Source organism: Tamandua tetradactyla, chromosome 6 (genome assembly GCF_023851605.1).
Source record: "Tamandua tetradactyla isolate mTamTet1 chromosome 6, mTamTet1.pri, whole genome shotgun sequence".
NCBI classification, from domain to species: domain Eukaryota; kingdom Metazoa; phylum Chordata; class Mammalia; order Pilosa; family Myrmecophagidae; genus Tamandua; species Tamandua tetradactyla.
In genome coordinates this window covers 182,190,602-182,211,486 of record NC_135332.1, presented here as the reverse complement: position 1 = coordinate 182,211,486, position 20,885 = coordinate 182,190,602, and the positions used below count along the sequence as shown (strand labels likewise).

Sequence of the window (20,885 nt, the reverse complement as noted above, 5' to 3'; positions counted from 1 at the left end):
CCCACGTGAAGCCCTCCTGGGCTCCCTGCTTGAGCTCCCGCAGCTCTGTGACCCGCCCTGCCAGCCTGTGCTGCGCCATATTGTCATCGCACACTTACCACTCTCTAGGCAAGGGCTTCCTGAGGGCAGGAACTTACCTGATTCTACCTGGGTTGTGGCCCCAGCACCTGATGCAGAAGCGGTCATGGTGAATAGTTGTCGAGTTGGTGATTGGGCCTCACCTGAGTCATGACTTCTGCACAAGAGGAGTTTTCACAGAGCCCGTCGCAGCGTCTGTCCGCCTCTCAGTGAGTGCAGTGAGCCTGAAGGTTGCTTACTGAGCTACTCCTGTGCATTATTTAGGGTCAGCATGCTGAAGCAGAGTGAAGGACAGAAACATAGATTTCACCTTAAAATGCCCTTTTTTTTTCAAGTGGACATTTTTAGAATAACTATAATCTGGTGTTGCATTGCCTTTAAATTACACTTGCTGGAGACACCTGATGGAATATTTCGAACTTAAAATGTATTTCTCTCCTTCAATTTATTTCCTTGATTTCAGCTCTAGAATAGTGAAAAGCATGTAGATCAGAAGAAGGAAGCGTAGGTTTGCAGCCTGGTTTGTTTGTCTCATTACCTCACTTGTAAGATGGGGCTGATAAAACCCACCTTGCAGGAACGGTGAGGGTTGGGCTGAGTTAATGGTTGTGTAGTAAAAGCAGTTCATGAACTGAAAGATACTCTACCCAATAAGTTATTGTTACTTTTCTCCTTAATTTGTATCCTGGAGAATGAGCGAAATACTTGTGTCTAATTAGGCAGATGTAATCCAGGCTTCTCCACCTGGCCACGTGACCTTCAGTAAATTGTGGCCTGCCTCCTGCCATTGCCTTATCCACATGCCATCACCGTGGCATCTGCCCTTCAAGATGGGTTGGGAAGATGTACGTTAAGAAACTGCCATGCCTGGCACTCAGGAAATGATATCTTGTATTGCCAAATGATAGAAGTTTCCAGAATTTTTTGAAAATGCCTTTCCTTCCTCTATTTTCTTGACCTTTTAATGGAACATAGAGAGCGAGAGCGAGGGAGAGGGAGAGGGAGAGGGAATGCTGGAATGATGAATTGGCTCCCACTCTCCAAAGCAGTTTTTCATGTGCAGGAGAAATTGCAAGGGGATGAGCTAGGGTTTTAGACTCAGAAACTGACTTTCTCTCCAGCCCTGGTCCTAACTCCTCAGAGGACCCTTGACCTGACCTCTTGTCGTTTGGGCCCTGATGTTCTTCATTGTAAACTCCCTACGTGACCCTGGTGGCCCCATCTAGTCTGCGTCAGTCCAAACACTAGACACGTTTCTTCTCAGCAGAGTTACCCTGGGGCCTGCTGGCCACCGTGTTGGGACAAGCGCGTCACCTTGTCCAGACCCCGCCACTCAAAGAATCATGTGCTCATACGTCCCCTTCTCGCCAACTCTCTCTTCTTTTTGAAGTTTCCCAGTGGAGAAGGTCAGAGGTCATGCTGAGACATGGGGGGGTTTTGAATAATCCCCAACCCAATTCTTATCTGACCCCAGGTGAGATGTCCTTCCATGCTGTCCTTCCTAGTATGTTTCTTAATTCAAAACACAAAAAAGCTTTGCGAATGAAGGTCCCACCTTACCTGAGAGAGGTGGAGGAAACGCACAGAATATCTTTAAGATTTCCAGGCTTTGAGGATGAAATAATGCTGATAGTTTCCTCTTAAACAGGAATCGTTTCCAGGTGGCTGCACCCCAATCTCAGGAGCGATTCCTGGCCCAGGGGCTTTAGCATCAGAAGGGGAATTGGCGCTCTGGGGTCAGGGCCAGGGTCCTTCATCTGGCTGTGGTTGAGAGGCACCGGCTGTGCCCATCCAGGGCCCCTGCATCAGTGGACTGCCACATGCCATTCATTGCCCTGAACCTGAGAGCAAGACAAGACCCTTGTTTTTGGTTTTAATGTAATTTTATTGAGATATAGTCCATCCAGAATATGCAATCAGTGGCTCACAGTATCATCACATAGCTGTGATTCATCAGCATGATCATTTTTAGAACATTTGTATCACTCCAGAAAAAGAAATAAGGAGAAAAAAGAAAACCCCAAACATCCCATATCTTTTCCCACCTCTTATTGACACTAGTATTGGACCCTACCCAGTTTTTTTTTTGCATGGGCAGGCAACCCTACCCAGTTTTAAGACTCACACAGTGGTAGGTTAACTAAGTGTAGAATTGTCACAAATGGACATATGTAGTAGTTAGGTTCAGGCCTCAGCTTGGCCAGGTGAAGGTGCCTAGTTGTTTTTTTTTGCTGTGGACTTAAAATGTCAGCATGTGAATTTCACCTGTGGCTGATTACAACTGCGTGGGCTAAGGGGTGTGCCTTCTGCAATGAGTGTGGCTTAAAAGAGAGAGTTTAGCAGAGCTCAGCAGTGCAGCACACCCCGACTTAGTGTCCAGAGCCACCTCAGACCCAGGCTTTTGGGGGTGCAGTAAGAAGTCGCCCTGGGGAAAGCTGTGGGAACCCTGAAGCTGGGGGAAGCCAGTAGACGTCACCGTGTGCCTTCCCATATGACAGAGAAAGCCAGAGGAAAGCCAGCTGCCTCTCCTCTGAAGAAAGAAAGAAATTTGTAACTGTATAAACCCCCTTTATAAAAGCCAGTCCATTCCTGGTGCACTGCATTCCGGCAGCATTAGCAAACTAAAACTATATATATATATAATTTTTTGCTATGTTGTTTTACAATCATATCAAAGACCAGTGCTGCTGCATTACCATTCAACAACTTCAGGTGCTTCCTCTGGCTATTCTAAACCACGAGACCCTGAAAAGAATCTCTGTGACGAGTCAGCAGTTGTAGATATTTGCACGCCTCTTGTTCTACGAGCTCAGTATGTAGTTAGAGGGTCGGGCATGGAAACAGACGAGAAAAAAGCCAGTGCAGGGGCCTGTGGAAGCAAAGAGATGTTTTCCATAGAGGAGAGGAGTCTTGGCTTGGGTGTGAAGGAATTTGCAGGAAGGACCAGAGCAGGGACAGGCAGAGAGGGGTGACCTGAAAGGCTCTGGAAGCGAGAGGCCGCAGGGCAGACCCAGAGTGCGAGGAGCTGGGCAGGGCTAGGCGCAGGCGAGCGCGGCGCATTGCGACGGGGAGGTTGATGGGCCCTTCTGGAGGAGTCTTGTGATCCCGGCTGAGGCGCTTGTCCTCTCACCTGAAGGTCGGGGAACATGGGGAGTTCTGAAGTTGGGCGGAGGGCTTCTCACCAGCAGCAGGAAGAGAAGGAGACAGGATGGCACGAGATGTGGCCTCCCGTGAAGAGGCGTTGCAGGGAAGAGAGGAGACGTGGGATGCCGAGATGGGAGCTGAGGAGGCAGTGTGAAAAGGAGTATTAGGAAAGTGGCGAGGGAGGGGCTCGCCATGTCCTAACTCAGAGAAATGCACATTTTCTGTGGCGCCCTCTCGGGACTTCTGACCACTGATGTGGGTCAAGAGGAGGGCGGGGTGGTGGCTCACACTCAGGGTGCCTCCCCCCCCCCAATCTCTGGTGGTACTTATTTCTAAACAACAGCCTCTTATTGTGATTTATCTTCCTTTATACTACTCTCACCATCTTGTGACCTGCACTGTTTTTTTACTGCCAAACTGCAGTGGCGGAACACAATCTCGCATGTAACAAAGGCTTACATTCTGTCACAGATGAACGTGGGGTGGGCTGTCTCCGGGCTGTCTCTGGGCCCAGCATTGGCAGAGAATGCAGAATGAGGAAGAGGGTCAGGGGGACACAGGCACGGTCCCAAACTGTGGGTTAAACAAATGAAGTGGTTCTTCACCACCTGTCCTTTACCCCCAGGATGGCTGGGCAGTGGCTTACTGAGACTGACAGCCATAGGTTCTGCAGCTGGGGCCAGCCGGGGGCGAGGCCGCGTGCTGGGCGACTTGAAACATGTTCTCTCCACTCCATTCTTTGGTGGCTTGTCCCCTATTTTAATTGATGGTAGACGGATTTTTCCAATTTTATGTAATTTGGGCAGAGTCTCTGAGTTTGTAGTACTCAGTTTGTCAGCAGTGAGGAGGGCAGAGGGGAGGAGAGGGTGAGTGTCGTCAGAGGTGGGTGGAGGTGGACACTCCACCTGAGAGTAACCTTGGGCTGCCCTTTTGGGGATTAGCTTCCTGGGAATGGCTCCTCCAGAAGGAATTCCCTGTGGGAGTGAGCACTGCCTGGAGCTCCTGGAGCATCTGGAGCATGTGGAGCACCTGGAACATCTGGAGTACCTCGAGCACGTGGAGTACCTGGAGCACCTGAAGCACTTGGAGCATCTGGAGTGCCTGGAGCATCTGGAGCGTGTGGAGCCCCTGGAGCCCCTAGAGCACCTGGGGATACCGCCTGTGCTGAGGAGACCTTACCTTTACCTGCGAGAAGAAAAGCCTCCGTATCCACTTACCTCAAACATGCCTGCCTCTGCCCAGCCTGCTCTCCTGTCCACACCAGCCGTGCCCTCGGCCACCCACTATCTCCAGGACTGGCCACGTCCTCGTGAGCCTCCACGGATGCTCTGGCCCCTCTGTGTCAGTGAAACCCCTTTGGCTTTGCCTTCCCTGTATTGAACTTATTTAACTTCTCACATCTGGGTCTTGAGTCATTGCTCGACTGCATTTTTTTGAGATAAGGATCTGAGCTTTCCTTGCTATGTGAAATCTGGTATCTCAGAAGAACATTGGATAAAATCTAGGAGATTTTCTAGGATCAGCTCTGTACTAATTAGCTTGGTTATTTAAGCAGTAGCTTAACATCTCAGGTTGATTTTCTAGCTATGAAGTAAAGGGGTTTGAACTCCATGCACTCATTTGATAAACAGTCATTTAGTAAATGCCTCTTTTGCCCCATTCTGGAAGCTGGGGAGGGTCAAAGGTGAAGGGAAAACTATTTATATCCTCAAGAAGTAGGCCCATTAGGAGGCAACAAGTAGGGAATCGGCTGAGTGGGGCCTGAGAGCAGCAGTGAAGGACTTGGCAGTGTTGGGGAGGCTCCGGGGGGGAAGAAGCAGCTAAGTCCTGAAAGAGAAGTAGCAGTGGATGGATTAACAGAAGGGATAGGGAGTTAGAGGAGGTGTTTCAGGTAGAAGCAAAATCACACATGAACCAGGAGCTGAGCTGCAGCAGTGCACACTGGAGGGGTGGGCAGTGGGAGGCTAGAGAGGTGGGTGGGGACCAGGTCACCATGAGCCTTGGACACCTCCTGAAGTTTATTCTGTACTCTGAAGATTTAACAGTGGTCAATGGCATCCACAAAATGCGTTTTAGGACTGTCTGTTCTTGCTGTGTGGAGAATACATGAAGCAAGCAAGACCGGAGGCATGGGGGCTGCTGTGGGACGCCAGGACTGATGGAGGGGAAGCTGGCCAAGCCAAGCTGAAGACAGTCAGGGTGGAGACAGGTAAACAGACAAGAGAAATGTGAAGGCAGTGGGATCTCAAGACTTGTTGGATGACTCAACATACAGCATTCAGGTGTGGTGAGGCATTAGGATGGCTCTCGGTTTCTGACTTGGTCCCATGGATGGGCAGTGTGGTGATTTATTGGCCTGGGGACATAGCAGGAAGAGATGTTTTTGAGAGGGAAATGATGAGCTCTGTTCTGGATAAGTTGCATTTTAGGACTGTGCAGGCATCCACAGACATTTCAGGAAATTAGAGATATCGGTCAAGCTCAGCAAAGTGTTCTCAGCTGCAAATAAAAACACGGCATGATTAACCCATAAGCCCTTATCGAGAGCCTTAGGAGTAAGTTTGCTCCTCCAGGGAAACTGTACAGAATGAGGAAATAAAAATGGTCTTTCTGATCCACATGGTCTACACCGCTGCCCCCACCACCCCGCAGTGGGTTTTGCATTCTGTACCCTCACTGCTGGCTGGGATGAGTCACCCTCTGATGTTTCTGTGACTTGCTCCCTCCAGGTTCCTTGTTTAGGGGCGACTCCCCGGGCTTCTGCAGTGAAGTGCCTCTTCTGGACCCCAACCACAGAATCTGCTTTATTTTCCTGCATAGCATCGACCACAGCGTCTCTGTCAGAAACATTATGGTGGAGGCATCTGCTTGGCTTGGCTGCTGTGGTCTGACTCTGCAGGGTGGTGAGCTGCGTGGCGGCCTGGACGTGCCGTGTTTATCCTTGTGCACAACACATGGGGCAGTGCCTGGAGCTCAGTTAGCACAAATAAATAGTCATCAAAGAACAGATGGAACAATGAACACCAGTAACCTGCAATGATGAATGAATACTTTTTCCATTTAAACGCAAGTAACCTCAGCCCTGTGTAAGGACCAGTCAGAGTTCCTGGTCGGCTGAAGGGGCCGTCCAGCCCCGGAACACCTGAGACCTGGCCCTTTGCCACCCTGAACCTTCTCCTGGGAATGACCCAGCTAACCAGTCTCCTTGGCTAGCACCATGTGCCCGTCAAGTCTCCGTTGAAGTAGAAAAGAAGTTTCTCCCCCAGGCCTCAGGTGAGGGCAGCCTGAGGGACGCAGTGGACGGTCCCACCCGCTGCGATGCTGGGCACGGCTCTGTCCATTTGCGGGGGACAGCTTGATTTTGTCAAGGACCACCTCGAACCCTTGGTGAAATCTGTGCCCTCTGTTCTCAGCGAAGAGGAGTAGTGCCCACTGCAGAGGCTGATGGATCCCTAAAGCCGAGTAAGAGCACCTGTCCCAGGCGAGGTGGGGCTGCCTGGTTCCTGCAGACTCCTGCAGGGATACATGTGGTGGGTGGGTTCTCTGGTGGGAGCCGATAGGGCAGGTTTTCTGGGATTTACACGGCCTTGAGCATGAAGTGGTCGCAGCTTTCCATCCCAGTTTGTCCAGTTCTGCATCCTGGGAACCCCTTCAGTCTAGGGAAAACTGTGTTGGTTGGTCACCTTAATTCTGAAACTTATCAGTCAGGTGACCCTGGGCAGCTCCTTGGCCTCAGTGGGCTACTCCTGCTTGTTCCGTGTCTGAGGTCGGTTTCCTGAGAAGCAGAGTCTGAGAAGGAGTTCCCAGTGTGAGTGACTGACTGAGAAAGTGTTCTCGGTTGAGACCTCCGAGGATCGGGCAGGGAAGAGGCCAGGCAAAGACATGGGTGCACTTGAAGTCTACTCTGAACGTGACTGCACAGGAGCTCTGCGGCACGCCTGGCCCCTGGAGGTTTTCCACCTGGGGGTCTTCAGACCTTTTGTCACTGCTGTGGTCCTGGCTCTGCAGTCATACCCTCCCAGGTACTTCTGGGTGAGGTGGTTTTTATCCCCTGAGGGTGCTTCTCAGGATGATGGGGCAGCTGCGGGATGTTATCAGCAAACACAGCGGCTGGGTGATGGGCCCACCAGCCAATCAGGGTGGGTGCCGACAGTGTTCCCTGTTTCAGAAGATATTTCCATTGGGCATGCCCCCAGTCTTCCTTTAGGACAAGCACCGCCTCCAGGCCTGCTGCTCGGGGACTCGTAGCTTTCAGTCTTAGTGCCTTCTGACCCTCTTAGAATGCCTGTGCCCTAAGGAAGGAGGCATGGAAACGTACTCTAAAAAGGATTTCCCTGAAAAGTAATTTATGGAGACCAAGGAGCCCTGCTGTGGATTCCCTTCTCAACTTAGCCATACCATCTTCCGCTCATCTCTGGAAAGCATCCCTGGCTAAGGTCAATTGCATTTGGGTTCCAGCTACACTGGTACATCAGCCTGACCTGCCAGCATTACCGTCTGTTTGCACGCCGCTCTCCATTCGTGAGCATGGGCTTTCTCCCACCGCAAGTCCTGCCGTCATCTCGGGGGCCTTCCCTGTCTAGAAGGGTGGCCCATGAGCACCCCGGCTTTTCCCTCCGTTGTTCTGATGACTGTCCCTCTACCCCATTTGACCACACACTCACACTTCTTTATAATCTGGGTGTTCTTCTGACCTGAATCTTCTCTCCTAACTGCTCATTAAGTTTTCCGTTATTGCCGTTGTTTGGTTTCTGGTGACTTCTGGTCAACCCTCACACCACTTTCAATCCGTTGGCCTCCTCTTCTTTCTTTACCCCAATTTCAACAATTCTATCCCCAATTACCTGGTTAGAATCTCAGCTTCTCTCTTAGATGTTGTGTAATTTTAGCATGTTGCTTTGCGTGTAATGAGCTTAGTTTCTTTATCTCTAAAACAATGATAATAGGCAACTCATTAGGAAATGTTAATGAAAATTAAATGAAGAAGAAGTAAAAACCACATCCATTGTAATACGTGGTGCACTGTACGCAGTGTTTGTTCTGATCTGTACATTTCAGAGGATGGTGGGAGTGATATTCTACTGTGGATGAGACTCTGCCTTGAGTGGGGTCTCTCTGTGGGTGGACGGGGGCTGACTGCCAGGCGGAACTTCGGGCCTTTGTGGAAGGACTTGGGAGACGTTTGTGCCCTAGGGGTCTTCGAGGGCATCAGTGCAGGATAGCACCGAGCAGTGACTTATGTTCAGATGTGCCAGTGAGTCATCAGGAAAAAATTAAATTATAGGCTGTAAATGCTGCTGAAATAAGGCAGGGGAGTATAATTTCTAAAATAAGTTACATTGGGAATTGCTAAAATTAAATATAGAAGTATTTGCTCTTCAGAAGATTAGGCATGAGTTATCTGGGAAATTAATTTCTGGAGCACACATCATCGTGGCTGAGGCATTGCGACAGGGAGAAAGAGGGTGACTGAACCAGTGGTTTTTGTGAAATCTTGTTGCCTTTGTATCTGGTTTAAAAATGCACTGAAGAGTGAATTGCGTGTTTCAGTTTGTTTAAAGGGAAAGTGTAAAGATGAGGTTATCCTTGGAATTCATCAGCCACATGCCAGCCTCTGGGGCGAATAAAGGAAATATTAATATAGTTGCTTCTGAATAACAGAATGGAAACCCTTTCCCCCCTTTTTTTCAAAAGCATGTGAATCTTACAGGCAGAGAGTGATCACAAAATCGTCTTTAAGTGATTGAAAGTAAATTCTGAGGCGGTGAGGCCGGGGAAAAGACGGCTGCTGCTTATTGCTTACTGCGTCCCAGGAGCTGTGCGAGCGCTTCCTAGGTGATATTCCGTTTAACCCACACACAGCAGCTCTCGTTTGCCTCTTTAACCCCGAGGACACCACGGCACAGAGAGATGGCAGAATCTGCTAAGAGTCACATGGCTAGCGAGAGTCAAGCCAGAAGCTAATCTCTGCATCGGTCTGATCACAAAACTCGTGTTTTTCAGACACCCTGTAGGTGTCCCTTGTGAAGGATGTTTAAATTTCAGCCACTGATCAGAAAAACAAAACAAAAGGAAATAAAACAGTAACCAAAACAGCAAATGGAAACCCTAGTTAGTCAAGGCCTTTGGCTTTTAACCGCCCAGCTGTGTGGGATCGGCACCTTATCAACCTTTCTTTGCATTAGAATATGAAAGGGGTTGAATGAATATTTAATTTGATAATCCCTGATGTCAGTTTTGCCTTCAACAATGTTTTGATTCTGGAACATGCATGGAAGATGACCAGAATATTTGCTTGGAAACACATTGTATGGAACTGGGAGCCTGCTCAGGTTTGAGAAAGAAAATCCGGAGCAGTCTCTCTCCCTGCTTGTTCACTCAGAAGCTTAGGTGTTCATCTTCCATTTTCTGCGTTATTGACCACCCCAAACTCAAATGAAAAAAATAACATTTACTGAAATTGCAGATATTTTTCTTCCTTGTTTTATTTCATTGTGCATACCACTCACTGGTCACTTTTATTCAAAATTCAGTGACTCATCCGTGTATGAAAACTCCTAGGATGTCAGAGTTACACATTTGATGCATCCAGGCTGGGCTGGCCCCTGCCGCTTCCCCAGAGTCACTTCAGAAGGAGGTACCCTTGGTTGGGAAGTTTCCTTAGCAGGCACTTAGAGGACCTCGTTTGGGTTGCCAAGGAGATGGAAGAGGGTGAGGCATCCCCAAAGAAGGGGCTGATTGGCCCATTGATAATTGCAGCACAACGTGTTAGTCCCCCATCCCACCCCGATAACGCGCCCCCCCCAAACACCACCTTCATCTGGGCGGCCTCGTCCCTGACTCAGCTCCACGGCAGGGTGGCTCCTCTGCCAAGACTCTCCTGGCTCTGTTTGCTGCCTCAGCCCACGTGCCCTCCTCTGGGCACTGCCGGCTGCTGGGCTGGCCTTGACCACATAAGTCACAGGAGGCCTTGGGGTGTGAGGGCCACACTTCCCTAAAGCTGAGCCCGGCCACAGCGGGTGCGCCAGCCCTCTGCACCCCACTTCCCACACGATGTCGATTGCGAACAGCAGCTCTCCTGGGTTTTGGTGAGGTTGAGAGACAGACACGTGTAACTGATTGGAAGCCCTGTGTGGAGCCTGAGTGAAGGCACGCTTGATTTCAGGTCACACAGGCGGGGTGGGCAGTGTGGACGAGACCCCAGAGCCACCCCTAGTCCAAGAACGTCCCCCCATCAGAGCAGAGACACCACTGTTTCTTTTCTCCGAGTTTCACTCCCTGGGAATAAAGGACAAAGTGCTCTGCAAAGGATACCAGCAACTTCAGATTAAAGTTTGCAAATCAGGGCTGACCAGAATCAACAAATCCTGCTTCACCTTTGCCTCTCACTAGCTGCAATGTGGATTTAATTCTCCGAGGCTTTCCTCACCTGTGAAGTGGGGAGAACAGGACCACTTTTCTCACAGGTAGCCTAGATGAGTAAATGATACACCACATGCAGTTACTTAAAATGCCTCTCAGAGCAAAAGGCTTGAGAAACAATAGCAGTTTTCTTAGTAAAGGAAGTTTAAGCTACACATAGGATGTACCGTAATCGTGCAGCCTGCGGGGGATGCTGCGGAGCGCAAGGCAATGCTGGTCCCTGACGTCTAGAGTTTACTCTCCTCCAGACAATATACTTACATCCTCATCCATTCATTCAAAATGTTAGTGAATGCTTTCCCGAGCCAGTCACTGCGTTTTCTCATGTAATCTTCACGGTGTTTTATGAGTAAAGGCGCTCCTTCATGCATATGAGGATCTGAGGCTCGGAGATGTGAGGAACTTGCCCAAAACCGCAAAGATAGATGATCAGTCCCAGAGGCCACGTTCCCGCTTGGGACCGTCTGATTCCAAAGCTCTTTCTCTGAAGACAAGCCGTTAAACAGAGGTGCACTCAGCGAGCCGGTAGAGCTAACACAGTCTCAGACAAGGTGACTAACTTCTCAGTTTCCCCATTTTTAAAATGGCAAAGGATGAAAAGATAATCCCGGTCTTTCTTAACAATTAGAAATAAGTTCTCTTTCCTTTGAATTTGTCCTTCTCCCATTAAACTTCTCTCATGTTGTTTGTTTCCTCTTATACCCCTTACTCCTCTCTTCCTTTTAGGACAGGTGTTTTGGTTCCTCTTTTTTCCCGTTAGACCCTAGGCAGTGTAAAGCCTGGGTCTGTTCCATTGCCCACCTGTAGCCACAGGCTTCCATGCCGGGTGCACGCCCTGCGTCTTACATGGTTCGGTTGTGCGACTGGGGTTTAAGTGCACAGCGTGGCGGCGTCCGTCCCCAGCACAGGGTGAGCGCACAGGTTTGCAGCTGGGGGCCAGAGCTGCCGGGGCCCTGGGGCCCCTCGGAGCCACCAGTGTAGGCAGCACGCGTCACTGAGCCCGGGGTGCCACCGCCCAGCCCGGCTCGCCACCACGGTGTCCCATGGAAACTGCACGTGGAAGAGTAAATTGTCAGGAACAGCACAGCCAGGGCTAACTGTGCAGAGGTCCACCGTGGATCTCAGATCCAACCAACAGTCATTTTGTTTAGCTTCTTTTAGCATCGGCTGAGCACTGTCCCCACAATTGGTCCCACTGATAACTTCCCCAGAAAGTTCTACCCTGGGGTCTGACTGCTCAGAGATGGCTATCTCCAGCAGGCCCCGTGCCTGCCCGGCGGGTACACTCCAGCAGGTCAGCATGAGGAGCGACTGTGGAGGAATTGGGCAGAGGGACACTTCTGGGGTTTGTTCCAATTTGGTCTGGAGCTTGCAGTGATTTATAATTTTGAACCAAGAATAAAATCCTGAATTTTATTTTGTATTCATGCAGAAAAGTATTACTGAGCAACTACCTGGGGCCAAGTCCTGTTCTGAGGATTCAAAGTTATGATAATATTAGTACTAATAAGTCATATTTATTGACTTCGTTCTGTCAGGCATTGTGTTAGGCACTCTGCATCACATATCTTATTTAATCTACAGAGTGCTCAACTCCAGGAGTGTCATTTCATTCTGAGCGGTGGCGTGTACTACCCCCTGGGTTTGTGTGACCTGGAGGCTCCAGGGCTATCCCTATTTTGCAGATAAAGATTTTGATGAAGCTTTAGAGAAGATGAGTAATTGTCCCAAGGTCACAACTTCACCTGGTAGCGGCGCTGAATTTAGAAGCCCGTTTGACACTGTGATGAATGCGTGATAAAGCAGCGCCACTGCTTTTGCGAGTGTCAAGTTTTGATGGAGGAGACAAAAGATTAACATAACTTGACAGTAAAGTATAAACAAATAATTGGAAGGTTAGGTGATAGTTGCCTTTGTGAGCAGCAACGGGTGGAAGGAGCCTCTGGAAGTTTACACCCAAATGTAGTACGGACCATACTATAGAATCAGGGAGGGTTTGCAGAGGAGACCTGGGCCCAGGGCTGTGTACCAAGTTGGACTGGCCCAGGTGAAGGCACTGGGGTGTGTGGTGGCTGGAGGAGGGACTGATGCAGAGGCCAGATGAAGGAAAGTGTCATGGGAGTGGGTTGAAGTTTGTGCTTGTGTCATCATGTGTCAGTCGCAGCAGGGTTCAGCTGTCCTGACAAACCTGATGAAGTGGCTCAGGGTTTCATTTTTCCCACACGGCAGCAGGCCTGACTCATTCACAAGTCACCACAGAGCCAGCATCCTCACGCTTCCTGCTTTGTTGTCTTTAGCACTGATCTTTTTCAATTCATGGTTGTAAGATTTCTGCTCCTCTGTCAGCTGTAATGTCCACATTCCAAATACAGAAGTGGCAGAAAGAGTAATGTGCGAAAGGCATGTGTCAGCCAAGTGTGTCTCTCTCTATCTGAAAAACTGTGATGCTCCCACAGTCCCATCCAGCATTTTCGCTCACAGCCCCTCGGCCTGAACAGCGTCTTAAGCTCACTACTGGCCCGAAGAGCAGCTCAGCAGGTGTCAGCTTGGACGTTTGGCTGCACCAGACAGGACCAGGTCCCGTAGTGAGCGAGGAGAACGGGTTTGGACAGGAGCGTGGCAGTATGATTGGAACGGTCTGTTCCAAGGTGGCTTTGGTGGCCGAGAGCAAACCGCCAAAGCTGTAGCAACAGGATGAGCAAGGAGCTCAGAGAGAGCGTAAGGCGCAAACAGGTGGTGCTGATACAGGTGAGCTGGATTCATGCTGACATGGGGGCCACGCAAAGTAGTGCCTCACCCGGGGTGGCACAGGCTGCCTGGAGTCCAGCATGGTCATGGCAGGCTGTGTCTGAAGGTGAGGAGGAAGAAGAGGCAAGGGCAGGCAGTGGGGCTGGCAGAAAAGAGGCCAAGGTAGATAATGTATCCCACTGAAGTAGGGTAGAAGGGGAGTGTGATGTGAGATTGTGAAGAGGGACGAGAACCAAGCAAAGGTCTGCTCTGCTTTAGCTCAACAAGATGTTAGACCCTTGTGCCGGGCCCCACGCGTTCTTCATCAGCAGTAGTGTCTGCAGCAACCACTCATGGACAGCTGACATGCAGGACGAGTTGGTCGGTCCACACGGGACGGTACATGACTTTCGGTTTTGTCATGTAAAACCTCAATAGGCCTCGCGTCCTCGCAGGAGTCCCCACGCTCAGGTATTTATACTTCTCCTGGCTGGAAGCAGATTTCCCATCGGGGGTCATTTTGACATAAGCAACATTGTTTAGTAATATGATTGACATGTGCCATCTTTACCAGTTTCCAGGGAAACACAGCTAGAATGTTAATTGAAAGGTCAGATTCTTAATGAAGAAGGGAAAAGTGTTTGGGTAACCTTTTTGCCAGAGTCCTTCAATGTTTGGGCATTGAAAACCATGGAAGTGGCTTTGGGCAATGGGGTACTATGATGAGATTTTTCACTTAGAAAACGTTCTTGGAATCTGTGATAGGGTCATTTGCATTCCATAAGACTGGATGGGGGATTACTTTGTTATCCAGGTAAGAAATGGTGACGTGATGAACTAAGGCAGTGGCCTTGGAGATGGAGTGAGCAGGGGGTAGAGACAGAGTGAGCAAATTCTAGGATGATTGGAGATCCAGGATTGTGTGGTCTTGCTTTGGATTGGCATTGATTGTGGCGCGAGTATGTTGGAACTTGGGTTACTCTGGGGTTCTGATTTGGGTACGGGATGGATAGAGATGCCTACTCACAAATTTAGGAGAATGGAGGATAAAGACTGAAAATTTTGTATCTGTGATATGGTATCTCAATTAAAAGAAATTGATGGAGTCAGTAGATTTTGGGAAAGATCTGAGTTGGAGATAGAATTTCAGGCATTATTGGCATAGAAACAGTGATTGAATTCATGGGATTTGATGTGACTTCTCACGTAGAGCTTGTGGACTGTTTCTACAGAGGAATAAACGAAGAGGTCAGGTTACAGAATTGTGGGTGGTGATAAATGCAAACTTAGAAGGGGCCAGAGAAAAGATAGTCTACAAAAGATAATAAGTTGTCTTGCACAAAGTTCCGTGTCTCAGTGAATAAATGCTGAATTGATTACCGGTTAGCTCTGGCTGCCTGTTATCCTTAGGAACCAGTCGTATTAGTGGCTTTCAAACTCTGTTTTCCACTAATTCAGACACAAAAAGAGGAAATGTTACACAATTTGTTCATGCAAGATGATGTCTGCTCTTGTTCTAAAGTAAGTGCTATTGAGAATCTGTGCCACAAATTAGTACAAAGAGAGGACACAATGGACTGGAAAAGCAACCTGCAAGAAACAGGTGGACTAACTGAGCAGTGAAGGCTTAGTAGTGTCTGAGTTACTTCATCCATTTGTTTCTGGCTAGTATTTATCAGCAATATCAGCAAAGGGAAGGGTACTGCTCCACACGATGGGCACAGAAAGTGAACGACTCAGGCGTGGTCCAGACTCTCACAGACCCTCTGCCCTCATGGAGAGACACAAGACAGAAATGGAATATGCACACACACATGCATGCACACATATGGAAATTAATACCGTGCAACAAGATAAACCATAATAAAGAGCAGCAAAGGAGGGATGCATTTGAGTGGTCAGGGTGTTATCTCTGGAATGGGGCACTTGAGTAAGGGCCTGGAGAAGGGGAGAAGGTGTTCAGTGGGCACGCCGCTCCTGAAGAGTGGAAACCAAGGAATCCCAAGGGGCCTTGCATTAGTTAGGGTACTGTAGAGAAACAGAAGCAACTGGGAATATTTGCAAATATAAAATTTAGAAGTGTCTCATGTAACCATGGGAATGCAGAGTCCAGAATCTGCAGGGCAGGCCGTGAAGCCCATAATTCCGATGGAGGGTCTGGACGAACTCCACAGGAGAGGCTTGCCGGCCAAAGCAGGAGCCTGTCTCTTCTGAATCCTCCTTAAAAGGCTTCTGGTGATTAGATTAAGCATCACTCATTGCAGAATACACGCCCCTTGGCTGATTACAAATGGAATCAGCTGTGGATGCAGCTGCCGTGATCATGATTTAATTCTATGAAATGTCCTCATAGCAACACAGAGGCCAGCACGTGCCCAACCAGACAAATAGGTATCAACACCTGGCCAAGTTGACACATGAACCTGACCATGACAGGTCTTCTATGATGCCTCCATTGAAGTCATACACCTTCATACTTCACAGAAATAAAGCAGCATAAAGGAGGGACCTACGGTGTGCCAGTCTCTGTCCTTAACATTTCACCTTTTCTCAGTTGACCCTTATAACCCCGTGACACAGACAGTATCCTTAGTTCTCATCTTGCAGAAGAGAAACTGAGACTCAGTGCAAGTCATTGGCCAAAGGTCGCACTGTTAGTGGAGGCAGAACTGAATGTTAATGGGAGGCTGACTGGCCTCCCAGTCCCAAGCCCTTGCTGCCCAGCACCCTCCCTGTGCTGATGGCCAGAGCATGCCATCACTGTTTATTCCACCAGGGAGATGTCGGCTCTCTCTGCGCTGGGAAGAAGAAACCAGGGCTTTGTTTGTTTTCCACTGACAGGCTGGTTCTTTACAATGATTTCCGTGAACCACAGATAGAATCAGTAGATCTATTTAAAGTTTTGCCTGGGACAGAATGATATAGTCAAATAAAACGTGGAATACTGATCTTCATTTACTGTGCATAGCAGACTATCCCCAGGCAAGCTTGGAGAGCAGAGGTCCCCAGAGAGACGGCTGTGTTTGAGGGAGCTCATTCTGTTTATAGTTAGTGCCTGTTTATACATTGCTCAGAGTGAATTAAAACAATGAAATTGTAATTTATTGGAAAAGCACTCTCACTCTTCCTGATATTACTAGGTAAAAAAACCCCACACCCAACAATGACAACTAACTGGTCATGGACCAATTCTTTTCTTGTTTGTTTTCACTATTTCTTCTCAATCTGATTCCTGGGCTGGTCTCTCAGCTGCATGCTAGTGAATTACCCAGTTTGTTATTCTCACTGGCAGCAGATACCTGCCTTCAGCATCCACAGTGGCTCTAAGGCATTGCATTAGGAGATGTAGAGACTGACTCAGATGGAGCCTTAGGTTTTACTCATCGTGGTGCTGTTTCTGTTACAAGAATGACCATCTTAGCGGTGAGGAAGTAAATAGTTACAAGAGTGTAAAGCTGTCCAAGGTAGGAAGTTCCATGTTGCAGGAATACAGAATCTGAGGTGGGAAGGAGGCAGGACAAGAGGTAGAGAATAGTAGGGGCCCCTGGAGGCTGTGGAGGGCATACCAGGGACGCTGTGATTTATCTTGTAGGTGCCACGGAGCCTCCAACGAGCAGTTTATTCTTTTTTTAACATGGGCAGGCACTGGGAATCAAACCCGGGTCTCCAACATGGCAGGTGAGAATTCTGCCACTAAGCCACTGTTGGCTGCCTGTAAGGAGTTTTTTTTAACTTTCCATTTTGAAATAATTTCAAAATTACAGGAAATTTGCAAAAATAATATATAAAAATATCAGAACTCCAATATGCCACTGTGATAGTTGCATTCAGGTGTCAACCTGGCCAGGTGAGGGTGCCCAGCCCTGGGGCTGTGAACTTGAACCATCAGCATGTGACACTCACCTATGGCTGATCACAGCTGCAGCTGACTAAGGGAGAGCCTTCCGCAATGAACGTAGTTAATTTAACTGGCTGGAGGCTTAAAAGGGAGAGTTCAGAAGAGCTCGGCAGCTCAGCCCAGGTGGCTCAGCCCAGACGTTTGGAGGTACAGAAAGGAAGTGCCCAGAGAAAGGTGTTGGAACCCAGAGGCTGGGAGAGAAGGCCAGCAGATGTCACCTTTTCGTGTGTCAAAGAGAACTTCAGATGAAAGCTGCCTTTCCTCTGAAGAACTATGAAATGTTAGCTTAATAAATCCCCTTCTATTAAAAGCCAATCCATCTCTAGTGTGTTGTATTCCGGCAGCTTTGGCAGACTAAAGCAGCCACCTACCTAGATACCCAGAGTTACCAACTTCTAATATTTTGCCACATTTGGTGTATCGTTCTATCTGTATATCTGTGTGTGTGTGTATGTAGCTAGCTATGTATCTAAACATTTGAGAGTAGGTTGCATACATCATTCCCTTTTACTAGTAACACTTCTCTATGTTTTCCAAGAACAAGGATCTTTGCTTATGTAACCACATTAAGTACAGTGTCTAGCTCAAGAAATTTAGCATTGATATAAAGCATACAGTCTACATGCCACTTTTTTCAGTTGTCCCAGTAATATCTATTTGGGCATATTCTTTCCATGATTAGATCTAGTATGGGATTTTTCTATCACATTTAATTGTCTCTTTAGTCTCATTTGTTTTTAAAATATGGTAACATGTATACAACACAAAATTCTGAGCTCCGCCACTCCCAAACCTACAGTTCAATGTCATTAATCATGTTCACATTTCCGTCCATTGCTGAAACTTTTCTGTAACTCAAGCAGAGGCTCTGGACCCTTTACACACTGTCCTCAAGCCCCTTTCCTGCCCCGGCTCTCAGAAACCTCTACTCTGCTTTCTGTCCCCATGAATTTGCCTGGTCTGCTTACTGAAGTGGAATCCTACAATATCTGTCCGTCTGTGTTTGGTTTATCTCATCAACATGTTTCTTCAGGTTCGTCCATATTGTAGCAGATGTCAGAACCTCATCCTTTTTACAGCTGAGCAGCATTCCATTGCAAATATGTACCTCCTTTTAAAATCCGTTCACTGTTGATTGACACTGAGGCTGCTTCCTCCTTTGGGCTGTTGTGAACAACACATCCCAACTGGATTAGGATTAAAACATCACTTTTCTAGGGCACATAAATCCTTTCAAACCAACACATTCCACCCTCTGGGCCCTAAAAAAGACATATTTTAATTGGAAGCCAAACACTGGAAGCAATCCGTGATGTCCCTCCATAGGTGATAAACCTGATGCATCTATACAATGGAATATTATTTGGTGATAAAAAGAAATTAGCTGTCAGACACCCAAAAGACATGGGCTGATGGTGAATACACATTGCTAAGTGAAAGAAGCCAGTCTAAAAACACTGCCCACCACGCTATTCCAACTATAGAATATTCTGGAAAAGGAAGAGCTAGGGAGGTGGTGAAAAGACCAGTCGTTGCTGTGAGCTCTTGGGGAGGGAGGGGTGACCCGGTGGGGTGTGAGATTTGAGGGGTAGAGAAACCGTTCTGTGTGACACTGTCGTGGCAGGTTCATGACTCTATGCATTTGTCGAAACCCATCGATAGAACTACCACACTAAGAACAAGCCCTCGGGCCAACCGTGGTTGTTAGTTAATGGTAATGTGTCAATATCGGTTCATCAGCTCGAATACACGTGCCACACTAAAGCACACAGCTAACCATTGGGCAGTTGTGCCTGGGGGAAGTGGGAGGGGTGAAGGCATTCTGAATTTATATTCAAGCTTTCTAGAAACCTGGAACTGCTATCAAACAAAGTCTATGACATTAAACACATGAAAGAGGAAAGTAGAAAGCGGAATAAAGAAAATCAAGTGGGATGATGCTGGGATTGAATCCGTTGTGGCTGGGAGAAGTAAGTTGGAAATTGCACACTCCTGAGCTGTGCATGCTCTCTTCTGCCCGTGGATAATGAACCCGGAAACCCTGCCTGCTGCCTCCTTGCGCACATGTAAATAGGACAGTGCGAGAGAGTGGGAATGGAAGTGCTCCATTTCGAGGGAAGGAAAGTAAAAAGGGCTTTCAAATACAAACTACCTTAGTGTTTTGACACATGTCAGGCTCTGTAAATTCCACAGGGATGTTGTCTCACAAGAAATTTTTCAATCATTCAGTAATATTGAAGACTGGTACAATAAATACCTTTATTTCCTACATCTAAGTGTAGCAATTTCTAACATCCTGCCATATTGCTCTGGGGATGAATGCATGTCCGTTTCTCAATATCACTGGAAAATAAGTTGCAGACTCCAGGACACTTCCTCAGAGCTTCTGCGTGCTTCTCCTTAAAGTAAGGCTGTCTTCAGTGTGGCCTCAGTGGCATCACCCTGAGGAAACTGGCAATAAGATTCATATTTCCCCCAGGAAAGTCGTTTGAGATGGTTGTCTATTGTTTGTAGCAGAATCCAAAGTCTATGCGTTTCTATTTATATGACTTCAGTCTCTGTAAATTCAGAACATCCCCTGCACTTCCCACTCCCACCCAGGCCTGTGACTTTGCCGTGCCAGGCTGGTGGTCTTATAAAAATTCCTGCTTCCTGGAGTTGTCTACCTGCTGTTCGGAGTGTCTCTTACCTTGGCTCTCTGACCCCTGTATCTCAGGAGCCCTAAAGTTTGCTCAGAGGCGTCCCACCCCGGAGCACTTTCTGTGGGGGTGCAGGGGTGCTTGGGCGAGCTGCCCCACCAGCCACGAGGCCACGGAGCGTCTGGAATGTGGCCAGTGCAACCAAAGGACGGAGGTGCCGTTACACTGAATTCATTTCAGTCTGAACGCTGGTGCCGGGGTAGGGGCTTGGCTGGGTTCAGGCAGCAGTTTTTAGGAGGAAGGTGCCCAGTGCTCCTCCCCGTCACTGCAGGGTTGGTTGGGTGGGTGGGTGTCAGCGTCTGGTTCCAGGGCACATGTGGCGGCCTGCAGACCATGCCTTCCGTTGTTCCTGAAGTTCTCACCGCTGCGGACGGAGGGTCACTATCTCACAGGGTTTTTGTGACCAGGGCGTCGGGAATTTGCTCTTTGCATGAGGAGGTGTTGACTGGAAGGAAGCTGGAGGAATATGGCTCGGTGTCTTTAGTTCTGGAGCCAGCTTCTGCTCATCCCGCTTTGTCACGTCTTCCTCAGGCACACTTCCCTGCGATCAGCTTCACGTGGTGACACAGCTGTCTGGTCCTGACCCGTCACACCAGGTTCTGAGGAATTTACCACACTCATTAAGAAAAGAAAAAATGGTCGCAGCCAAGGTTGACTCAAATATTATTTTCTCTCACCTCGTACTAGGCATAGAATAAATTAAGGAGAGCAGTTTGGCCCTAAATATGTCTAACTCAGTGCTGTAAACAGGAGCGTTTCCGGTAAGCCACTCTCCCTGCACTGGCTTAGAGCGATTAGTTGCCTGTACCTCTCCTCCGCAAGACAGAACATCCTTAGCTTTTTCTTTTTGTTTTGGTTGTTTTTGTTTAAACAGTTCGTTCAGTCCCTGATTCCTCGAGCCAGCATTAGTGACCGGG

General features: G+C 48.4%; 1 protein-coding gene across 10 annotated transcripts in view; it reads left to right on the top strand.

The window, feature by feature from the left end:
- FAM135B (family with sequence similarity 135 member B) overlaps positions 1-20,885 on the top strand; it is a 260,070-nt gene that overhangs the window by 2,933 nt on the left and 236,252 nt on the right. The window lies entirely within an intron of this gene.